At 29.5% G+C, this 26,328-nt stretch overlaps 1 protein-coding gene across 2 annotated transcripts in view; it reads left to right on the forward strand.

Annotated features, from left to right (window-relative positions):
• The window catches only part of LOC142318137 (uncharacterized), a 598,310-nt gene that overhangs the window by 570,747 nt on the left and 1,235 nt on the right, over positions 1 to 26,328 (forward strand). Inside the window, exon 4 of one of the 2 annotated variants that reach the window (XM_075354678.1) lies at positions 2,193 to 2,530. The exons of the other annotated variant lie outside the window; for it this stretch is intronic. The gene's annotated coding sequence lies outside the window, so the exon portion shown is untranslated. Of the gene's footprint in view, positions 1 to 2,192; positions 2,531 to 26,328 lie in introns of those variants that run through there. 2 annotated transcript variants of the gene reach the window in all.

Consider the following 26,328-nt stretch of genomic DNA (forward strand, 5'->3'; position numbering starts at 1 on the left):
GTTACATTTTTATAAACTGACTATGTCTTCTTTGTATTATAAATGTTACTTAGTTTTCTATTATACATCCTAAAAAATAAAAAAACTAGTCTTTAAGACTACTCTTAAAAGCAGTGACCTTTCTCGTTAACCTTGTATCTTTTTAAGTCTGACATTTTACGTCACTTTTATTACAAAGCACCATCAAATCTATTATGCATTTCTTATGTATAAAAAGTTGTTTATATTTATGATAATACTCCGTAACTATAATAACAAAAAATTTATACTCCTATTAGCGAGTTAATGAACCAATACAAGCAGTTAGTATAGTAATTTTAAGATTTATTAAAATTATAATCCATACAAGAAAATTATTCTTTAGGTACTTGATTTACCTCCTGATTAAAATTCTGAAAACTTGTTTCTTCCTTTTTATTTTGTCCACCTACATATAATTATAATCAGATAAATAACATAACAAGTATTGGGAATTGGTGAGCTCGTTACAATGTTCTTAGAATTATAATTTGTGACCCTATTTTAAAGTCTTGTAACCATCCAGGAAATGCTACTAAAGTTCGTTATAATAAAGAAAAAAGTATTGAAAAAAATTCACGTACGTATTTATAAACAAAAACTTCGAGAGGTCAAAGTTGTTTTCAGCAACATTTCGCAAAGTATAGTATATTCTTTTTTGCTCTATAAAAATAACAATCTAGATAAAAAATATATTAAAACAATTTATTTAAATGTTATTAAAGTCTCCTTTAATCCAGTTTTATCTTAGAAATTGTTATTTAACAAAAAGTATTTGTTAATTTATTTAACAATTGATTTATCAGAAAAAAATATAATGAAATATATAATTTTAAAAATAAATGTTTTTTTTTCTATAGGATATTTTTTTTGCGAGACGGATTTAAATGTGTTTAGATCCAGTGATGAGAGTCAAAACATCAGAATTGGAATTTTATTGTTGACAAGTTGTCATTCTCGTTGGTAGAAAAATGTGTTTATTGTATTTTTTTGTTTTTTTTTACGTGATAAAATGTTATATATATCCATGAGAAATAAATCATTTCTCAAAATTTAAAATCACAATTTGAAAACTTTAACTGTGATGACAGCCAATAAAAAATTTCAATTATTATGATTCATCACACAGAAGATTAATTTTTGTTCATCATGTACAATGCCACCAATTTTTAGTTACGTATTTTAAAGAGTGTTAATAAAGAATGAGAGCCCCTTAAATAATCTTTCAACTCTTATACTTAGGAAAATGATATTTACTTGTACCAGGTAAGACGAACATCTGCTAAGTTTCATTTCTCTATATTTAACTGGTGATAAATTATTTAAGAAGTTCATTACTTTATTAAAATTTCCATATATAAGAGCGATTCATGAAAAATATTCGCGATGAACTTTCAGATCATACTGTACTAAGTGAAAATAAACAAGAAAGTTCATATAAATATAGGTTTGGAAACGCTTTGTTAGCGACTGTCAGCTATCGAATGATTTCGCTCCGATTTCAACGCCTTCGGTTAAGTTAACCACACTGTAATTCATGGGAGCTAAATAAGGAGTAGATTTAGTGGTTTTATATGAAACTTGACTTGAAAAATTGAAAAAATTTGTTCTTTAACTGTATTTTTAGTAGCTTTTGAGAAATCTGGGCTAAAAGACAAAACATTGGGGGTTGAAAAACACTCTATCTTAAGTTTAGGGTAAAATAACTTTGTTAAATGGGTAATAAACACGTAAAAGTTTTAAACAAAACTTGTAGAAAAATTGATTTTGAGTAGAATGGTATGAACAAATTCTACAGAGAAATTTGCATTCATTTTGTTGTGAGTTAGGTATATACATACACATAAGAAAACCTCCTTTTCGGTTAAAAACTAACTAAATAAAATTAAAGCCCGTGAAATTAAAATAACTGTGTAATTTGTTTTTTTAATTATCTGGATTATGAATAAATGAAGTCCAAGTATTTTCAAAAAGAAACAAATTGTTTTTTAAATTAGTAGATTCTTTTCATAATTTTTCTGCTTTCATCAGAGATGTTGTTCGTGGGTTGTTTTCACCGCTTGTTTTAAAATGATTATTAGGAAATTCTTGTAGCATGTGGTTTTAATTGTTAAAAAAGTTGTTCTCTGCTAAATATACTGTGTTTTTTTAAATCTGTTTTATTTCTTTTATAGGCTAGATCTAATGTTTGTTTATAGCGGTGAATGCCATGCACATTGTAGCGTATGAAAAATTCCATACCTGACGAAGATTCGAACCCGGGATATCCGGATGAGAAGCGGAGACGCTACCACTAACACGCTACGCTACCATACTACACTACCGCATTACGTTAGCACGGTGATTGGCGGATTTGAATAATTTGATTTAATTATTGTGTATTTTTTATATCTGTGGATAAATTTAGGCCTGATTTGATTACTGTATTAATGCAATCGTATAATTGTATATATGCAATTTTAAAATTTGCCTTCGATTCACTTCAAGTAAAAACATATTTTTTATAATTTATTCCGCAGAATGTATTTTAGAAAAAAAAAGTTCAACGAAACGGATAGAAATGATACAATAAATGTTTTTAAATAATTTTATTTTCGTTTTGAACGAAGGTATATTCTTGAATTACGACAAAGCTCTTTAGGTATTACACGATGTACTCGTTGTGAATTCATTTTTGTAAAAGTTGTTTTTGATTAAAACTAAATATATCCAGTCATCAGAATTTTTTTTTTAATTCGAGAACAGCTACGTCTCCCTCTTGTGAATGTGTTTTACTATTTCTTATTTCATTTCATTTCAGCTGTTATTGATGTGCCGTCTGGCATTTTAATTATTTAACTTTCATGATGATATAATGTACTTTCGTCTGTTCTGTAATCCAATTACAGGACCTTCTATCCGTCTGGTAATTCTAAGCGTACATCGTTACATATTTCTTTGTTCTACCCGCAGCTTCTGTAATGATTGAACAGTTAATGTCCAGGGTTTCGCTTGCATAGATAAGGACTGGGAGAGTGCAGTGATCCAAAATTTTATTTTTAAGGAAAAAAGGGAGTTTATTATTGAAAACGCTTTTAAGCCTTCCAGATGCTTGCAATCCAAGCATTGGGAAGCAAAAGCCCCCAAACAGAAACCTTTTAAGCCTAAATGGTTTGTTGTCGTTCAGAAACCTAAAACGACGAGTTGAACTCATAACGACGAGAACGAGTCATAACTCGTCATAAAGACCAGTTGAACTCATCTTTCAATTTCTTTGGTTGTATCAACCTCAGTTGACATCCAGTGGCTAAGACAACTGTAATGATCTAGTGTTTGAGTTCTTCTCCAGAGACAGAAATGCTTCTTTCTTCGGCAAACTTGTTGAACACGGCTCTTTTTAAGGTTGATCCTTAGACAATAGGGTTCACCAGCCACCTGCAGATTTTGTATGTCTGTAGTTCTGGTTCTTATTATTTAAGGGTTATTACAAATAAGTTTTCCGATTGAAAACTCGAATAACTCACTTTTAATAACATTCAGATACATGAAAGTTGCATCAGTGGAAAGGAAAACTCAAAACGTCTTGCATTACATTTGGTTCAGAATATCATCTCACTTGTACTCAATGTGAGCTTCCTGTGTCACGCGAAACACATCGAGCCTGTAGTCCAATTCCTGTCATACACAGTGAACGATCCACTAATACAGTGACCTCTGTGATGCAAACACGAATATCCTTGATGGTAGGCGAAGGTGGCCGATACACTAGTATAAATCAATACAAAATTTGTTCAGTATTTTTTTAAATTTTATTCTTCAAAGTATAAAATGAAGGAATAATGTAATAATAGATAACAATTAGTGTTCAAAGTATCAACGGATATGTAACCCAGTTTTATCTATATTTTCAGTTGTGTATTATTTATTTTAATTCGGTTATGAGATGAATCCCTAAAAGTTTACGGTGTTCTTTGAATATATTTTTTTAATCTATATTTCTTATGTGTACGTTTCAATCAATTCAAATTGTGAACAATAAGTTCCATGGTCCAACGAAATGAGGATGATGGGTATGACACATAAATGAGTTGTAGTATTTTACAGACTCAGGCCTACCATTCCTGAGATGTGTGGTAAATTGAAGCACAATCATCAACCTGCATTCAATTCAGTTATTAAACATCTGATTTGCGACGAAAGTTTTACCACTAGACCAACCCAGTCAGTTTTCAAATTTATAACTATGTAGTATTTACGTATGCGAGCACATTTGCCAATATTAGCACTTTTATAAATTGTTTTTTTTCTATTTTATAAAATAATGTTGTAACGTGATGGTAATTGAGAAAAAGGACTTTAAATTATTTATCCATGATAATGTGTAATTTATAATTTTGTGGTATTTGTTATTGATTTATTTTGGTCTTTAGATTTAACCTTTACCTATCTGTATACCAAATCGGTTAATTAATTTAAATAAAAAAATTGTGGTTAATCTCAGGAATATTCTGCTATAATATTAAGCTATCATTTTAAGGTCATAGCCTTCATGTGGTTGATTTAATTTCAGATTTCTGTTGGTTTTGATCAAATTTAAATGTAAGTTATTTATCGGTTATTTTAAATACCACATTTATTGTAACTGAATTTCAACGATATGAATCTTTTTTTTTTATTTATAATTTTGCTATAGAACGTACAAAGGCTTATTTTTGCTATTCTAAAGCACTTAAAATTTATTTTTTAATTAAGGATAAGTTTAAAAATAACTTAACCTTGATTTATAAATTTAATCTAATGCCAGCTTGCTAAACAAAAGGAATTAAAGGTAACGAACATCTATTTAATTTTAAATGATTTTTATTTTTTACATCACGAAGAAAACAAAAAATAAGTATTTTATAATTTCATTAAGACTTTTGAGTATTAATATACCGTTAATAATTTTCTTTTTATTGTATATTTGAAATCATCTTACGGGTGAAGGTCATGAGCTCTTCTTCCACAGCCTCAGGCTTCTCCTCATTCCCGCTACACCATGGTAATAATACTCTTATAATACAATACTGAATTGTTCCTTTTCCCTTTACAGGTCAACGTTTCGTCAAATCATTACATATTTATTATATAGCAAAATACGCATTGCATTACTCTGGTGTGCATAAGAAGTTTCAATCTCATTTCTGAAATTTCTCATTTTACATAAAGTATTTACCTAATTTTCCCAGATATTCAAAATTTTGGAACTGTTACGGGTTAAATTTAAATATGGACTTTAAATCTGAAAAAAATTTTAAATTTTACCCAATATCTAAATAAATTATAATCTAAAAATCAGTATCACCTAAAATAAAATACACCAAATAAATCTGTCGTATTTTCGTCACTATCATCTTCTTGTAAGTTTACTACAATGTCTTTTAAGTGGTCATCCCGCAATCCTTCTTTATGAAAATCTTCTACTTCATGGTTTTCTGCGTGTCTTAACGCATTGTCTCCATTCATCTACTGTTACGTGGTTTATGGCATCTTCCAATAACATTCTACGTCATTTATTTGAAATATTCTGTTTTTGGCAGCCACCTCATCTTTTATCTGCGCCAAAATTAGATCGATTGGGTTATACTGATAGTGATACGGTGCTAGTTAAACGACTTCATGCCCCATTTCTGTTGCAATTTCGTCGAGTTTACACGCCTGTATTTTTCTCTGTGCTCATTAACAATAGACAGAAATTCGGGAATTGTGTGCGAAGGATTGTGTAGTATTTTCTTCTCTTCTAAGCGTGAAACAATTTCCGCCTTTGTTGTGTTAGTCGCTGGCACTTATTCTTTAAACGCAGAATGATAACTGGTATTATCCATCACGATAACACAATCTTCTTCCAAAGATCGCAACAAATTTACGAACCATTCTCGAAATACGTCACCGTTCATTTCTTGGTGGACGTTCCCTGTATGCTTTGATTGAACAACGAGAGCGCAGTCTTTTACCAGCAAACCAATCATAGTAACCAGCTTGGCATATAATTAAACGGGGCTATATTCATAGGCCGGTAGAAAGCTACATTCCATTACACAGTAGTCAACATTGTGTTTTTTGTTTTGTTTTTTTTTTTGTATATATATATATATATATATATATATATAAACCTTTTTAATATTGAACTGAGGCTTACTTTCTTAAATAAATATATAATATACTAGAACCCAAAGAAAATACGGCTCTGTTTTAATTCTGTTTAAAAAAACTACACTTATAAAATACTGGTTTTTTGTTTTATCCACAAAGTGTTAGTTTTAGAACTTGTAACTACATAGATCAGAACATAACAGAATGATTCCTTGAAAGTCTCATTTGATGATTATTATTGAAAATCTTTAATTATGATTTAATCATATTTAAAAATATCAGAATCAAATCCTTTAAAATATCCTGGAGGTCCAGAGTTCAAATACTGGTCGGGCATGGCATTTTTCATAAGCTACAAATTTCCATTTTCACATCCTCACGTACAAGCTTTTCCGTAAGCTTCTGTGGTGAATTAGCTCATTAGTCAAAATTCTATCAGATTTTACCAAATTTCAGCCTTTTATACCTTGAAGATCTATATTGAATTTTATTGGAATTTTTTAATTCTTTATTAAAAACATTCTAATAGGTAGTCCTTTTATTTCCAAAAGATTACAATCGCCTCTATTAATTCTTTTTAACCAACCAACAAAATCTTTTTTCTTGTTAATTCAGTATAATACTTTGCTGTGCAAGGAAGGTTTTATTGTGATTCCGTTCCTATTTTCAATAATTACTAAACAGTTTAAAAGAACTTTCCAAAAATTTATTTAAAATAGAATAAAAATATTTTTAATACTAAATAATATATATATTATAATATAGTATTATTTTATAATAATATAATTTTAGTTTTATCATTATTATTATAATATAATAATAATTTATATTCTGTTTTTATAATTCAAAATTATTATTAACTTTGCAAAGCATCTATCTGTAAAAGGGCTTTTTTCTCTTTCTGCCCGCGCGCGTGCGAAGACTGCACTCCTGCCTTAAAGATTTTACTCTCCTGGCATAATAGCTCTAGTCTAGAGCTATGCTGCAAGAAGGAACCGAAAAAAGTAGGGAGTAATTAATGTTCGTATATACGTTGTTGGCATGTTTGAAGTTTAATAACTTTTGACTGAATGTACTGATTTTGATTAAATTTTATACAGAGACTCAGGTATATTGGGCAATTTGTAGGTAAAATTTCGGGATCAATATTTCCAGGGGGTTAGATTATATTTTGGGGCCAATTTTTTCAAACATTTGCAAATATAACCTTAAATTTAAATTATATATTTAAATTATAACCTTAAATTAAAACTATCATTTTTTTTAAATTTTGCTCCATAAATCCCCCTTTCTAAAAAAGCTATCTTTTTATTTATTGCATAGTTTTTAACGGATCTATTTTTCTTCCTAGGCTTAGTAGTAATGAGAGTGTACAATAAAATATTTAAAATATCTTTTTTTAATGTTTCATAAGGCTTTTTGATTTATTTAAACTTTTAATTTTAAATAATAAACTTTTAATTACAATATTACAATAAAATTTCATCATATATCACCTTCCAACCCCCCTCAAAAGAAATCTTAGATAACCTTTTACTGGTTTTATATTTTTGCAGTAGATTTTGTTTAGTTTCTTCAATTTAACATAGTAAACGTAGAAAAATCAAAAACGTTCTTAAAAGTTGATTTTGGAGGTGAGGCAGAAAAATATATATATATTTTTTTTTTTTTGTCTTCAGTCATTTGACTGGTTTGATGCAGCTCTCCATGATTCCCTATCTAGTGCTAGTCATTTCATTTCAGTATACCCTCTACATCCTACATCCCTAACAATTTGTTTTACATATTCCAAACGTGGCCTGCCTACACAATTTTTCCCTTCTACCTGTCCTTCCAATATTAAAGCGACTATTCCAGGATGCCTTAGTATGTGGCCTATAAGTCTTGTCTCTTCTTTTAACTATATTTTTCCAAATGCTTCTTTCTTCATCTATTTGCCGCAATACCTCTTCATTTGTCACTTTATCCACCCATCTGATTTTTAACATTCTCCTATAGCACCACATTTCAAAAGTTTCTAATCTTTTCTTCTCAGATACTCCGATCGTCCAAGTTTCACTTCCATATAAAGCGACACTCCAAACATACACTTTCAAAAATCTTTTCCTGACATTTAAATTAATTTTTGATGTAAACAAATTATATTTCTTACTGAAGGCTCGTTTAGCTTGTGCTATTCGGCATTTTATATCGCTCCTGCTTCGTCCATCTTTAGTAATTCTACTTCCCAAATAACAAAATTCTTCTACCTCCATAATCTTTTCTCCTCCTATTTTCACATTCAGTGGTCCATCTTTGTTATTTCTACTATATTTCATTACTTTTGTTTTGTTCTTGTTTATTTTCATGCGATAGTTCTTGCGTAGGACTTCATCTATGCCGTTCATTGTTTCTTCTAAATCCTTTTTACTCTCGGATAGAATTACTATATCATCAGAAAATCGTAGCATCTTTATATTTTCACCTTGTACTGTTACTCCGAATCTAAATTGGTCTTTAACATCATTAACTGCTAGTTCCATGCAAAGATTAAAAAGTATCGGTGATAGGGAACATCCTTGTCGGACTCGCTTTCTTATTAAGGATTCTTTCTTATGTTTTTCAATTTTTACTGTTGATGGATGAACGTAGAAAATATAAGAATGCTAGTGATGAAGAAAGTAAAAGGAACTATTGGCAATTAAGAAATGCTATAAACAGGAAGTGAAAACTGGCGAAAGAGTTAATCCACTCCTCTTTCGCCAGTTTTCACAAAAGTGTTCAGAAGTGCAAAGAGAAATGAACATTGGTAAAAGAGACGGAGCATACAGGAAAGTTAAGGAAAATTTTGGGGTACATAAATTAAAATCTAATAATGTGTTAAACTAAGATGGTACACCAATATATAATACGAAATATTAAATACCAATATATTTAATAAAAATATATTTTTTTTAAATATATTTTTAAAATGTTTGAAACTTGTTTTGATTTATCTGAACATACAGTGATAATTTTAAAAGAAAATTCATCGTAAATTACCTCCAAGCCAAAAAAAAAGTATCTTAGATAACTTTTTTTATGTATCATTGTTTTTCCACTATATAAGAAAAATAACCAATGCTCGGAAAGTATTACAATTTTTTGTCATTCTTTTAACATTTTTTTATTTAATTTACTTTTCAGTAGACTAATGTACATAATTAAAATTCTAAAAGTTATACTTTGATTTTGTTTTTGTATAATTTTTTTCTCATGTAAGTAACATGAAACGGAATTAGGAATTACTACGAACATAGAAATTGACATTCAGACGAAGGCACATTGACAAATGCTGGTGTTAATTGTAGAGTTTGACACAAGGTTGTATGTAGATCTCTAGTCATGTCTATAAACTGTCTGCTCGCTTTTCATACATGTTCTTTCCTAGTGGGCTACTTTAGTTGTATAATAATTAATATGTATACAATTTTATATTATTTGATAAAAAGCGTAGGGGTAATATGACATTGAAGCAAAGTTACGATAAATCTTAGTAAGTTAAATTTTAAATGGGTTGTCATTTCCTATATGCCTACACGAGTGACATCTAACCTAATGAAACTTAAAAGTGAAGCACAATAATTTGAATCGGGATCTTTTCATAAAAAAAAGAAAAATATAATGACTATCTTAAAGTGTTTTAAAATCCAAATAGTAATCTTATTCAGAACTGTTAAAGCCTTCTTCAACTGCAACAAGTAAATCAAACTTATTAAAAATCATGAGCTATTTTTCACTATATATTTTGCAGTCATTGTTTGTAGCCCCTTTTGTAGTTTTTCTTGTCCTAGGCCCTTCTCAACTTTTAATGAATCTTTCTTCTCCTTGAAATCGTTTAAAAACTTATCTTTCTTTTTTAAAGATTTAACTTAATATTTATCAAAATTAGGCTGTTTATATTCAATTTAATTCTTCAATATATTCAGATTATTGTTGTAATAATGTGTTACTGTGTACAAAAGCATTTTCCATATACACCAAAATTAAATTTTATAGTATTTTAGTGTGTAGTAGTAGTGTTTTATTTCAGGTTAATAATCTGTCAAAAGGTTCTTAATTCTTTCAAAAGTAAGTGTGATTAATTTCTGGTACAGAGGCTTGGACCCTGAGTGCAGATGGGGCAGTGCTTGAAAATTTTTGAAAGAAATATAATTTGAAGAATATATGGACCTGTCAACGAGGGAAGAGTATGGTGAATCTGATAATGAAGAGATTGATAGTATTCTTAAGAGGTAGAAACATAATCTAGTTAGTTTATAAAATCAGAAAGAATCGTTTACTTGAGATACGTTGTGAGAATATTACAACAGAGAACTCAAGAGTGCAACCATTGAAAGTGTAAGAATGGGAAAAACAAATATAACGATGACTGTAGGAAGTGGGAAACGATTTTTGGCTGTGATGCAAGTAAGGGACTGGAGAGCGGTTTCAAGGAGGAGGAAAGATTGGAGACAAATGTGGAGGAAGCCAAAGTCCATCCAAGATAGTAGCACCAGGTTAAGTAATTTCTTTCAGGCACCAGTGAATGCGATTGGCTCGAATCGTTTACCTCATATCAATGTAAATAAGTTAAAAAACATGTGTATATCTTATCGGTTGAATTTTTATCAACAGATTTCATCCACAACCCAATAGCATTTAACAATTAATAATACGCGAATACAATTTGGTTCTAAGATTTACGGGAATTTTCTATTATCTCTCATTACAAACCTTTTTTTCTTTTAGAGTTCTGCCATTGAAATTTATTATTGATATTAGCTCACAATTATTGAACTAATGTTCTCTTATTGAATGATGTTCTTATGTTGTTATTTATTGACATGAATGATTGTTACTGAAATTTATTGATAAGATAATGTTGAATATATTGATAGATAACGTTATACTTGTAATAAAACTGGGTATTAATGTAGTAGGCGATCTACCGCTGTAGTTAGTTCTTAGATGGCGCCACTGAAACGCTACATTGAAATAAGAAAATAAATAAATAAAATTATAAATATAATCTAACCAAACTTACCATACGCTCGCTTCGCTCTAGTCTTACTAGCGAGCGTAGGTCAAGTTTGGTTAGATTATATATATAATTTTATTTATTTATTTTCTTATTTCAATATAGCGTTTCAGTGGCGCCAAGTAAGAAATAACTACGTTGGTAGATCGCCTACTACGTTAATACCTAAAACTGTTATTTTCATTCTTACTTTATCCACATTGTAGGCTATAGTTCAAGCTTTTACTTGTCTGTTTCGCTATAGGCGCTTGTATTTATTCTGATTTTAACCGTTGGTTACAACATATTGCGAAACTAATTATTATATTACATTAAAATGAATATCTCTTTTGCAACTCTTCCCTGATTTAGACAATAAGAGAAACGCGTTCAACTTATAAAGCAAAGGTTTATACCGAAATAAAATCTTCAATAGTCATTTAATGACCTTGGTAGATCCGATCGATGGCGGTATGAATTAATTAGCGACATTCAGAATAAAAATTAGCCTGAGGAAAAACACATGGGTGTGTAATAATTTGTAATCAGACATTGTAAAACCTTTTTTTCAATTTATGATATAAGTTCAGTATGTTATTATAGTATGATTAATATCAATAAATTTTAATGGCGGGGCTCCAAGAGAAAAGTACTTTTTATTTTAAATAAGGATGAATAATTTTTTTTATGAGATTACGGGCAGCGACTGCTTTGGTCTTTAAATTTTGTCATATGAAAAATATCATGTCTGACCGGAATATCAACTCGGGACCTCCGGTTGAAAGGCCAGGACGCTACCACTCCGTCGTGGAGATTGGCGGAGTTGAATAATTAAAATTATTTTTTTTAGATGTTTTTCATTTGTTTAAATATAAAAATAATTAACCCCCATCCGCGTTTAAACGAGTAAATTTATAAAATTATTGAGAATAACGGGAAGATAACAACACCGAATGAAAACCTGATCGATTAGAACCTCCGGGTGATTAGAATTGTAAAAATAGAGATTAAATTTTATAATATTATTTAGTAGACTATATTTACAATTGTATTTTATTTTTGCAACATATTAGTAATGTAGTAACTATTAAATTAAGACACAAAGATTGATTCATTATCACATTTTCTCCCATTGTCTATTCTAAAAAAATATCAATTTTATATTATGTGGTAATTTTATTTTATTCTATAAGATACTACTCAACAAAAGCATTGAATTTATTTATTATATTTATAAAATTTAAATAGATTACAAATAAGAATAGAAATAGAAGAGATATCTGGTTGACCTTGACCTCCGATTGACTGGAATTGTTTATCGCTGACCACTGAGTAACTGACTGATTACAAAACATTCCATTATAATAATTTTTTTTCCTGTATTTTAGAGTTTTCTTTATCTTAATATGAATTTTATCTAATAATATGTGGAATGTTAATGATCAAGATGAGATACAAAGAATAGAAATGATATCGGCCTTTATTTGTCTTTTTTCTATGATTTTTTTTTTTTTAATTTTATTTTAAATATATTAAATGAGAACTTTTGTTTGTTTTTTATTGATTCATTTAATTTTTCTTTACTATTTTTATGTAATAGTATAGGAAGAGGTTTTTTGTTTGTTCAGGATAAACAAAAATACAACACGCTCAATCGCTACCAACCAAATTTTTACTCACGTTTCTTGGCATAACTGAGAAGGTTTTCAGATATATTTCATCTCGAAAAAAAGATATAAAAAATTCTGTTTAACAATAATGGGCTTACCGTGGGAACTGCGTGTGAGTCTAGAGTGGTAAGATATGCGAGCACCTCTTTGGAGGCTCGATCGATCATCATTATCAATTGGTAACAAACGGGGTGCTCCTGGGGCACTATTTTGAAAGGTGCAATTGGGTTCTCTTATAAAATCTCTGCAAACAATCGTCCGATTTTCAAAATTCAAACGGGGTATTTTTTTTAGTAGGTTGATCTTTGCATGCATCAGGTATACTCTCGATTCAAAAGATCACAGTTATTCGGAAATGTATATATATATATAAAGTTTGTGTGTTTGTCTGTTATCGCATCACTCGGGAACTAACCGACCGATTTTTTTCCAAATTTGCGGGATAAATTCGTGTTATCCCAGGAAAGGTAAAAGCCATCGTCCGAGGCCTTAGCCCGTTGAAGGTTAAGATATTAAAAATATTAATTATTTCTTCAACCCCAAGGAGGGTGAAGTTGTGAAAAAAATATTCATTGAGGAAAGATAGATTAATTCTTTTACTTCATTGTTATATTTCTGCTAACATGGCGAAGAAATAAATTATAAATTTTTCGTCGTTTAAGGTCCGTGTACTTTAGTTATCATAGTTACCATTATTCTATCTTGTTTAGTTTCTTTTTCATGTTTCTATAAAGCCTGATTAGTATAATTATTATTTATTAATATTATTCTCACAACCATGAGGATAACGTACAGTGTGGGGGTCCAGGAGGTGAAGCCCTCTGGGCAGATGGGAATGGCGACCGAAGCAAGCTCTGCGAGTGTCCAGGGTATAGGTCCTCCTGGCAAATTGGGAAGCGAGTTCTGCGGCCATGGGGTAGGCCCCTTGACGCCAGGGAGCCCATAAGTTGACTTCAGGATTCGCTTAGGGGTGACCTGAGCCCCGAGGGTCCAGGTTCTGGATAAACGGGCCGGCTAATTTAAGTATAATTTACAATAATCTAGTTCAATTATATAATAGCATTTCAAAGAATAAACCAGGTAACAATAAGAGAAAGAGATACCAGCTTACCATCACTACTGATTGAACATTTATCCCTTCTTATTACGAACAAATTGATAAAAGGTATCAAAATTCAACTGTGCAGTAATTGCAGAGAAAATTCCACATATATTATTTTTTTCTGTTGCAGTTCTACAACTGACTGGTTTCAGCGAGGTACGAGAATATTTGCTGCATCAGTCAAATATTTATAATAACATTAAAATATAATATTTTAAAAATATAATGTATAAAAAATACAGTTTGTAAAATAAATTCTACAAATATTTTAAACGTGAAAAAGTGTTAAGAAACTCCGGCTAGACATATTAGAAAATTAAGTTATATGAGATTCCAACTGTACACGTTGATAATTTTTCGATAAGCAAAATTTCATTTCATTATATTTTATTCAATACTCAATTTTTACTGTGAACTTTATCATATATATATATAAAATTTTAACAGTTTTACATTTGAACTGAAGAGATAGCCCGTTGCCTGTGACCCCTTACCTCAAGGACAATTTATTTCACGTTGACTATAAATGATAGATAATAATTATTAAACTTTTTGTTCTCTGATTATATTGAACGATATTTTAAATAAAAAAAAAGTTATAATGACATTTCCTTTTTATAGAAATCCATTGAGTCAAAATAATCCGCACGTTTAACTGAAATTTAACATCGGTATTTTTATCTTTATCAATGAAATTTAAAGATAAAATTTCATTAAAATAATAACAGTTACTGTATTTTTTCGTTTTGACATTTTCCTACATATTTTAATAAACCTTATTGTCATTTTTACAGTTGACTCAAACAACTGAAGAGATAACTTCTTGCCCATTAATACCCAGTTCTAAAATCATTTATATTAAAATATGATACATAAGTATTACATAAGAGTAATATGGATAAGAATTTTTGTTTACTTTCCTGGCATCATAGATCTAGAGCAGTGGTTTCCAAAATGGGGTACATAAAGTTGTGGGTACGACAAAGAAGTAATATAAATAATAAATAATTTAATTTTTGGCTACATACTCGCGCACGCCCAAACACACACACAGACACACACATATATATATATATATTATATGAGATGCAGCTTATTATTATTTTCGTCTTAGGGGCACGCGATCAGAAAAGTTTGGAGATCGCTGCTCTAGAGCTATGCTCCAAGAAGTAAAGTACGATGATCAATCAAAAAATGGGATATGGAGTTTTTGCATTTCATGACACAGAGACCCAAAAAAACAAATAGTTGGAGATAATATTTGTACGTACGTATGTACGTATTGGCTTGTTTGAAGCTTAATAACTTTTGACTGGATGAACCGATTTTGCAGAAATTTGGTAAACAGACCGGTGTATATTGGGAAAACTTTTGGTAAAAGTTTGAGGTAAATGTCTCCTGAAGGAGGGTAGATTTTTTTTGGGGTCAGTTTTCTCAACCTTTTGCCAATATAACCCTACTTTATATTAAGCTCACAACATCCCTACATGCTTATCTTACCATTAAAAAAAAATGTTCCCCCAAATTCCCTCTCTTCCCCAAACATCGAAAAAAGCTATCTTTATATTTATTACTCGCTTTGTTTTATTTTTTCCTAGGCATAGTTGTAATGCCATTAGGAGAAAGAAAAATATTTTGGGATAAATATTGATTGTGGGGGCGGGGAGCCGATCAAAATTTAAAAATATTGATTTTTTAAAATATTTTCATGTTTAATCGTTTCTCCACTGTATAAAGTACAAATAACCCAATGCCAAGAAAGTATTACAACTTTTTATTCCCCGTTTTTATTCGCTAATGAGGTGTTGGGGAAAAAAGCAATTTTAATAAATTCAGAGGCACTTGAAAGAAAACTTTATTTAAAAAAATGTATTACCTTCAATCTGTATAAATAACCAAAAAATAAAAAAACCTTTTGGATTATTTACATTTTTGCATTAGTTTTCAAAAAAAAAAAAAATTAGAGGTGGACCTTAAAATTTTATAAAAAAAAATTTTAATTTCGTAAAAAAAGATAATTTGTAAGAGAGTATATGAATATGTGTAAAATTAACATACCGGCGTTAACAAGTTTTTACTATTAATTAAATTTTGCGAAAACTGAACTTTTTCCCTTATCTTAAGCGTATCTAACGTGCGTAAAAAGAATGAAATACTAGTCTGACCAAAACACTATTTTAACCCTCCCAGAGCAAAGCCGATATAAAATAAACCAATGATAATTCACCTTCATTCTTGCATATTGCAGTTTACACTTAAGTTTCAACGCTCCCCACAGATTATTTCGATACTAATTAATCAGAATATCGTATTTTCCTAGCCAATCAAAAGTAAGAATACGATTGACGAATCAAAAAAAATCTACGATAAAAAACGTATTAGCAGTTATTTTTTATGTACTTCAACAAGCAACAGCGATATCTTTAGCACTCGAATTAATGGGGAAATTATTTTCTTGGAAATAAAGATTAAATTTAGAAATTTATAGTCCATTTTACATATTTTTTTATGAGTCGAAAAACCCTAACGGCATATAGCGGTATTTTTGTATTTTTCACAAGAAATTTTTGAGGTCATGTCATAAAAAAAGTAAATGTTGCGATTTTACACAATGATACTTCGGAGTATTTAGTTTTTTCAAAAGGATCGCGAGAATTACGATAAAGACCCTTGAAATTTTGCATTCAGGCTGCAAATACAGCCCGACTGAGTGATCATTATTCTCGGTACTATTATAAAACAGGACCAAAAGGATTGAGATACACTGTCTTGATCATCGGTCGGTTACTATTCAAATATGATAAAGAAACTAATTATCTTATTATAGAACTTGCTTTATAACATCTTGAAAATTGTTTCGGAGTTCCGTTTTCCCAATATATAAAGTTTTAATGTAAGAATTTGGTTAGAAATATTTGTATCTAAATCGGTATTAGAATATTATTAACGTTTATCCAGAGGGTAAGAGGAAATAATAATATTTGTATCTAAATCGGTATTAGAATATTATTAACGTTTATCCAGAGGGTAAGAGGAAATAATAATATTTGTTTGGTAGGCAAATTGTCGACAATGGATGAAATAAATGTTTATATTTTTTTACGGTAAAAAATTTATGTTAAATATCAATCTCTACGATATTCGAATTTATTAATCCCCTTAATTTCATTTGCAAATTCTTTCTTTTTTTTTAATCCGAGAATATGATGCTGTCATATAATATTAATTCTCTCTTTATATTCTATTGCATCCCGATTAGATCATAAATGTGAATTCATTAAAAACTAAACGCATCAGAAATGTTTTAGAGGTTATTTTTTTTAAACGATTAGTCACATTGCAGAAGACTTAAGCTAATATTTATGTATGCACTAACAGACAAGCGTACAAATTTTTTATTTATTTATAAATTAATAAGAATTAATATTATTATAATTTTGTTAAGTATGGCTCTTTGGTATAAATGTATAATTAAAATTAATATACAAAAAACCGCTTACCAACAATTGAATTCAATGCGTTCAAGCGCCTTCGGAATTGAATTCCATCTTCAAGAACTCTCATATTCGTCCTATTTGTAATAGTAATTAAAACTTTACATGTAAATTAGAAACAACAGTTGAGACCACCAAATTGACAGGAAATTTACGTTAACATAATTTTATAACATATGATAACCAACTGTTATGTTTTAAGCAAATACCACGATTTTTTATAATTTACTTGTGAAGTTTTAATTACTAATACAAATACGACCAATATGAGAGTTCATGAAGATGGAAGAATTTAATTCTAAAAGCTTTTGAACGCTTCGAATTCAATTGTAGGTAAGCGATTTTTTGTATATGAACTTTAATTAATATTATTGTTTTATTAACACACCTCTTTCTTCATTAAAAACACAAATCACTTTCCAAACGTTATGGTTTTTATATTCAAAACAAACTTTATAACGAATTGGACGGTATATTCTGAAAGTCATAATTTGAAATAAATTGATGTAATATTTTAATAAAATTTTTACAAATTAATAAAATTGGTGTAATGGTTTAAAAAATTAATAAAATTCCACAGTTGATATTCAATCCTTTTCAAATAGCTAACGTTTTACGATAAGTTATATCGTGTTAGCTTTTAGACTGAAAGTGCATTATAAAAACTAACACGAGAATAAGCTCGTTAGAATATACTTATATTCTAACGGATAATCATAAAAACACAAGCGAAAATATTTAATAATTTTTGTATGAAATTTTATAATGGAATAGGCTAGTGTGAGAATTTGTATAAAATTAACATTCTGGAGTTAACAAGTTTTTAATAATAGTTAAATTTTATGAAAACTTATTAACATATGTCCTATCATAACAGTCACCTACCGTGGGTAAAAATAATGAAATACTAGTCTGACCGAAACACAATTCTAATCCTCCTAAAGCAAAGATGATAAAAAATCCCAATGACAATAAACATTCATCCTTCATACGCACTGTGTGTAACAATTATACTTGTTAAGATAATCAATTACTATCAATATTTCTGTTAAGATCCCTATTATTTCTATGTTTAGTACTGCCTATCTTTCTTAGCTCCATTTTTCTATCATTTGTTGACGCGTTTTGGAACCACTCCATTGTCAAAACTTATTATACTACATCGGTTCGAAAACGCGTCAACAAGCGATAAAAATCGAACCTAGTAGGCAGTACTAAACATAGAAATTTTCTAGAATGTTTTTACTAAAATATACCTCTTTTTTAATTCGATTGTAGACTTCTATTCAGGAACTCCTGATACGTAGGAGATATGTATATATTCTAATTAAGAAATAAATAAAATATATATATATATTTTTTTTTTAATATCTTCCATAAAACTTTTAAAATTATTGTTAATTATGAAATTTATAAATCGTTTTATTAATAATGTACTCAAATAAATTTCCAAACCTATGCTATAAGTTGCACAGCTTTTGATGGAAATTAATAATTATTTTAATAATTATTGAAATTAATTATTTCCATTTTTGACTTCTTCCATACATTCAGACTTTTTTTTCTTACAGCTTTTTAGATCGTTAACTATCAAGCTCGCGTTAATTTTTAGGAAAGGCATTTTCACTATAATTGCTTTAGCAGGTTGTTTGGTATTAACGCATTACTGTCGTTTATATTAACGCATTACTTCATCAGTTTTAACTTAGAGTAGCTTAGATAACATACTTTATCAAATTTACGGAGATTCCGATTGAATTCTCTTTCAGAATCAGAAATCTATTTCAGAAATCAGAATAGATTTGATGACATAATGCAAATATAATTTGGAAAATTGCTTTCAATATTTATTTATAAATAACATTTTATAAAACAAAATTCTGATATTAATTATTAAGTATTGTTGTAATTTGTTCAAAACATAAACAGGATTTCAACAGTTGTAGGATGATATCGTTTACAAATATTGGGATATCCCCGCTAAAATTAGGAAGAGAAAGGCTCAATCTTTAAGAGATTCATGTTATGGGAGTAAAAGGAAATATTGAGAGTTTACTAGAGAGATAGTGTAAATTGCTCCGATAGGAAGGACTACAAAATGTGGTATTAGGTTAATGGCAGGAGCCGGTGTGTCACACCATGTTTCCAATGCCTTCCATTGTTGGATACACGGTGTTACCTTAACACGAGTTTAGAGTGTCGAATGTTGTGTCCAACGTTGGACAGAGGATACATTCAAGCTGTTGAAAATATTTTGTGTTCCGCGTCAAAAGGATCTACCAACATTGGCCTCACTACTCCTGAATCGGCCACACGTTGCGTTCAATGGTGGACACATGTTGCAGAGCATTAATTTACTGACTGATTAGTTAGCTCCAACAACTTTTTCACTGTCTTTTAATAAAATTCATTAACGTTTTTAACTCCGGTTGAGAGATACTATCGAGATTTAATTTTCTACGAGGTTTTTCTTTCTTTTTCTTTGACAACTAAGAGATCCAAGCAAACACTATGTTGGCTGATACAACTGTATCGCCAGATGCATATGATAAAAAGAACTAACATTGACTCTGACGTTAGACACATTGCGTGACGGCGTGAACAATGGCAAACTTGGGAGTAACATCTTGAGCAAACGTTGGAAACAGATTTGAAACCATTGTTGAGTCTCGCATTTATAACTGGTATTTAACTATTACGATGTTTTCCATACTACCATTGCGTAATTTTATACATTGTAATTGTAACTAATCAAAATTAATTTTGACATTTATGTTTTTAATATTGACATTATTCGTGACTCCGATGTGTAAAATACTAATAGCATGCTGTTAATAAAGGACAGATCGTACAGAAGGTTTTGTACGTTGTATGAGATTACCATTCTCTTAGTTAATTTGAGCCGCACGAATAATTTAATGACACTTTTAACTGGAATTTGTAGGAGATCAGTTCTTATTAAACTTAATTTTGATAATTCACCGTATTTATTTATAATTAACCGTATTTTTCCTTAATAATATATCCTTAATATATATGTGGAATATATACCATGTGTTCCACGAAGAGGTATACGCTTTTGATTTAGTATTACTCGCCCATTCCCCCACCGATAATAATGAAACTACATAAAATTTAATGAAGGTTTTAAAAATGTTCTGTGAAAAATCTACGATTTATAGAAAAGAAAATGGCGGCTTTCAAATAAAAAAAATCAATTTCAGATAAATAACACTTTTATTCATTACAAAACAGCTGGTAAAAATGATTAAAAATAGATGAATTAGAAAATAAAACAACTCCTAAAATTATGATAGATATTTGTATAAATTAACAAAGAAAATACTTTACTCAAACTGAAATCCACCAACAGCGACACAATAGTAACATCGTTTAATAAATCCTGTGTTTGCATTCGTAAAAGTCTTGAAATTCGTCTTCTTCGATGACTCTCTTCAACTCTTTATTAGTTTAATGTTATGAGCGTACACACGTTCTTTTAATAACCCTACAAGAAAATGTCACAGACAGTAAGGTCTGGCGACCTAAGTGGGCAGTCCAATAATTCACTTCCACGACCAATCCAACGATCCTGAAGGTGAGTATGTAGTAGAAATTTAACTGGGTTTGCTCATCTTGCTGAAAAATTATCATCTCATTTCTGAAACGATAAAATGAGTCATTATATTTTGATTTAACGCTTCTAGTTATCTGTTTGCAATCATTGTGTTATCTGAGATGTTGTAGGATAATACACTATTGACAGTAACAACTGCCCAGACAGTAATGCCTTTTAATTTAAGCCGCTTCTCCTCAAGAATAAGAGAGTTTTCGGTGTTGTAGTAATTAGAGTTATTCCTGCTTATCGTACCGTTAAGGTAGAAAGTAGATTCATCTGAGAATACAACACGTTCATGCCAGTCTTGATCAACTTCATGAAGCTCAATAATACGCGAACAACTTAACTCTCCTATCTGGGTCATCTTCCAAAAGATTATGAACCAAGTGACTTTTGAAAAATTTTACTTACTCTCTTTTTCTATTCTTTGGACAGTCGATTTTGGCACACTAGTATCTAAAAAATATTTCTCACTGAATTAGGTTTACCTGGAGATCGCAGTAATGAAGCACACACCATTTCCTCTTTTCCTTCATCAGTAGTAGATAGGTTGTATATTTTAACTACATTGCCAGTTTTCAACAACAAACACTTCCACTTAAAAATTGACATTTTGGTTGGTGAATCAACATCAGGAAATTTAGCTCTGAATATCGTATGGAACCTGCTAGATCGTGAAATGCAATGGCCCGTGCACAACATTAAACTTTTTGTTCAGTTGTAAATCCTATTTTAATAGTTAAATGTTTACACAGGAAAGTGAAGCAATGTTATGCCTAATTATTAAATTTTTATTTTTTATTTAATTTGAACAGCTATTTAACAATATATCATCTGGTTTTATTGATTTTTACCAGCTATTTTGTAATGAATAAAAAATGTGGTTTACCTGAAATTTATGTTTTTATTTGAAAGCCGCCATTATGTTTTTATAAATTCTACGTTGAAATTTTCGCAGAATATTTTTAGAACCTTCATTAAAAGTTCTGCAAAGTTTCAGTAGAATCGGTGGGGGAATGGGCGAGTGATACTAAATCAAAAGCGTGTATCTACCTCTTCATGAGACACACGATAAATAAGTATAAGTAAATACATTGCGTCATATCGTAGTAATATAGCCAGCATGAAAAAAGCAAATTTTTGTTAATTTCGTTTTCAAGTGTACTAATATAGCAATATTAAAATTAAACCAGTTCCAAAAGATTTTACGTCAATAATACTATAATTGTATTGTTTTTTTGATTTTTTTAATGACTTGAAGTAAATACTAAATACAGAAGGTAATTTGAATAAAAGAAATAATTTAAAATTAATTTTAAATATTTTTAATAAAAAAAATAATTAAATTTTAAGGCGTAGTTATATTGTACTTGTTACTATTATACACAAGCCCTTAAACACTGTTATGTACTTAGTATAAATAAGTTAATTATCTCGCAACAGTCCAATAATAATTCCGTTTTTCTTTATTTATATTTATATTTATATAATATAAAACTTAACTTGAATTTAAAATAAAAAGTAATATAACTTGATTATATTTATCTTTTTTTTTTTTGTTGAAAAATCTTTTAACTGACGACCGTTTTTATAATATTCTTAAGTTAAATAAAATATAAGTTTTTCAACAGATGGATGTTTAAAAAAAAAAAGGTGCTAAAAGTACTTTTGAGAAAGTAGGTACTCCGAAACGCATCAACTGCGAATGCTGACAATGCCAAGTAGGGAGAAAAAAACTCGAATCAATTTTTTAAATTTTGCCTTATTTTAATTTTTTACTAATTTTTATCATATTATCTAATTGCACTGTTTGAATAATAAAGTAGTATCCAAAAATAAAGTTTTCGATTCGTTTCCTAAAATATTTCGAATAAAGTACAGTCTTTCTTTCTTTTTCCTGTTTAGCCTCCGGTAACCACCGTTTAGATAATTCTTCAGAGGATGAATGAGGATGATATGTATGAGTGTAAATGAAGTGTAGTCTTGTACATTCTCAGTTCGACCATTCCTGAGATGTGTGGTTAATTGAAACCCAACCACCAAAGAACACCGGTATCCACGATCTAGTATTCAAATCCGTGTAAAAATAACTGGCAATAAAGTACAGTCTGAGAATATTCATTAAAGAAGAGGACAAGCAACATGTCCTCTATAATATTGTTAGTTTTCTTCTCTCTGATTATCAGTACCCAAAAATACTATAGAATATCTCACTCTTGATGTGGCTGAACGGTTTTTAAATTTGTTGGATATTTTCATACGTCATACAATTCTATAAATACTGGTTGAAGTAATGTTCATCGAATCATTTATCGAACTGATGCTCTGTAATATGTGCCCGTCATTGGATACTCGTATGGCCGAGTCAGGAAGGTCGGACCAACGTTGGAAGATCCTTTTGACGCGGAACAAATATTTTACAACAGGCCGAATACATTCTGTATCCAACTTTGGACACAACAGCATTTGACAGTCAACATTCGTGTCAAGGCCACACCATGTATAGAACTTTGGAAGATATTGAACTCATATTATGGTTTGGTCCTGCCATTAATTTACTACCATACTATGTAGTTCTTCCTATCGGAGCAGTTTTCATAATTTCTTGGTTTCTCTAGTAAACTCTCAGTCTTTCCTTATTCCTAAAGGAACCTCGGATGGCTTTTTATAATCTATAAAAATGTTTTTAGGCCTCAGACACACTGTCATCGGAAGTTGAGGCCGTTCGCAGAATGGAAAAACGGTGCAAGAAAGGATGGCCGAAAGGAAAGCCTAGGAAGTAATTTGTTGCATCAGAAGTTATAGGAAAATGTAAAATTTTGATCATTTTTTGACAAATGAAAATGTGAAATATCGAACCCTTTTTTTATATTTTTTTTGAAGTGGGATGGCGCTAATGACCAAAGTAGTCGATTTCCCTAAAAACCTCAAAAAAAAAAATTAAAAATAATAATTACGATGACGGGAATGGAAATGAGAATGGGAAGGAAGAGAAGAAGAAGAAGAAGAAGAAGAGAAAATAGATTATAATAATTGTGTAATGTTATTTAAAAAAGGGCTTATTTGAAACCGGTTTCATTCATAAAATTGTCAGTTAAATATATGTATTAAATGCGTCAGTACTAAGGAAACGTTCAGGTTTTCCCAGAAGTTTTATTTTTACATCCATGTAGTTAAAAAAATCTACGTATATGAGTTTTAATACCTTACATAATAATTAGACGTTAAGATTATATTTATAATATAAATATAAAAGAAGATTTTTTATAAAATTTATCATGAAGAATCTTTACAAACGTCTTAGCAATTTTGTTATCAGATCAAAAAAAGCACGTTCAAAAAACTATAACATGTAACGCATTTTTATTTTACTAGGCTATGTGTAATATGGTCTTTATGATTATACGAAATCAGGTGTTGTTTTTTAACTAGTTTGATAAATAATGATAACTTATGCAATAATCGTAATTGAGGTCATCTTTATTTTTTATTAATTTTTCTTATTCGTAAAGGATAAGATAGAAATTTGTGGAAAAATAAAAAAAATATTTTAACAATACTTGTTTTTGTTAGTTTAGATTCTTGTCAAATGAAAAAAAAATTTTTCTTGTACTTACACAAGGAAAACAGCAAACAAAGAGTTGCATTACTTTCCCGAATTTGTCCTTGATAGATTTATATTTTAAATACGCCATAAGGCTTTTAAAAATTTATGACTTTTTTATGCAATATTTAGAATGCAATTGCGAAATAAATCAAAATGTTCAGCTAAAGGATTTGGGTCTGATTTGACCCGTTTGGTCAAATGATGTCTTTATAAACAAAATTATGCTGAATTTAAGGTATAATGATTAAAAAAAATTAAAATTTTTAAATAAAGTATTTGGGTCCCATTACTCGGCAGCAATCTCATATTAAATTTTTAATAACAGTCACAATTTAAAAAATATATTAATTATAAAAGAACTTTTTCAAAAAGTTGTTACGTTCCTATCATTGAAGTAATTATTTTCTTTAATAAGTCACCTCGATATGGTAAGATGTTATTCAAGAAGCCTAAACAAATTTGTTAACCCGATAGGGTTGAAAATCAGGCCGAAATATATCTGTATGTATATATATATATATATATATATATATATATATATTTATGTAACTGGTTTTCCAACTACTGCCAGGTCTGATTATGTATGTATAGGCAAATGCAATTACCGCTACCGGATTATCAGACCTGATATAGCTGAGTGTAAGCGTAAATGTACCAGTAAACATGTAGTCTGGAACAGACTCAGGTCGACCACTCCTGAGACGTCTGGTTAATTAATTGAAACCCAACCACTAAAGAACACTGGTATCTACAGTCTACTATTCAAATCCATATAAAAGAAATTGTCTTTAAAAAGATTCAAACCTTAGTTCTCTCGACGTTTTGCGATGACGACTTTAACCACTAGAATAACCTGGCGATATATATAAACCCGTTTACATATATATATATATACAGTAGACACTTAAATATCTGTGCCAAATTTCAACTTTTTTAGCCAACAGGTTTATGAGGTAAGAGGCAAAAGTTGTTTAAAAATAATGTTAAATATTTCCAACAATAAATTTGATTAATTTAAAACTTTGGAATCTTAAGTAACTTAATTAGAATTTTCATCATACTAAAGCTAATTGATTATGGAAAAAAGACCTTTTTTATCACTTTTTTAATCACGTCCAAAAATTAATTTCATCACTGGACCATTTATTGCAATTTTTTCGAGCTTTTTTGAAGCATTTATATTGAGCTAATCAAAGATACGATCTAAATACAGGCCAACACACGTAAGATATAAACATCTTCTAGAAATTTATTAACTTCTTTTGTTTTTTTTTCTTTTGGGCAAAGGAGGTATGAATACATCAAATATATCAACATTTGCAAAAAGTACCTGGACACCTTCAATTTTTTAGATCGCTAGACTTTCTTTTATGTAGTTACATTTATAACAATAGTGCTCTAGCCGGGAAATTAAAAACTTCAAAATAATTTTAATATTTTGGGTAAGGAAAAGATAAAAAACTCCGTTCAAAATATAAAAAATATTTCAAGAAAGTTTTTTTAAAATTATTCTTTGGAATCTTTTACACCTTAAATTTTTATAAAAAAAGACTTAAAGTCTTTTCATAATATGCTGCTTTCATATAATTAAGTGACAGATACAAAATTTTGTTTTAATTAAATATTACATATTAAATATTATATAGAGAAAGAGGGTTTTGTTTGTTCGTGATAACAAAAAACTAATCGA

Source organism: Lycorma delicatula, chromosome 1 (assembly GCF_047948215.1).
Source record: "Lycorma delicatula isolate Av1 chromosome 1, ASM4794821v1, whole genome shotgun sequence".
NCBI lineage: Eukaryota > Metazoa > Arthropoda > Insecta > Hemiptera > Fulgoridae > Lycorma > Lycorma delicatula.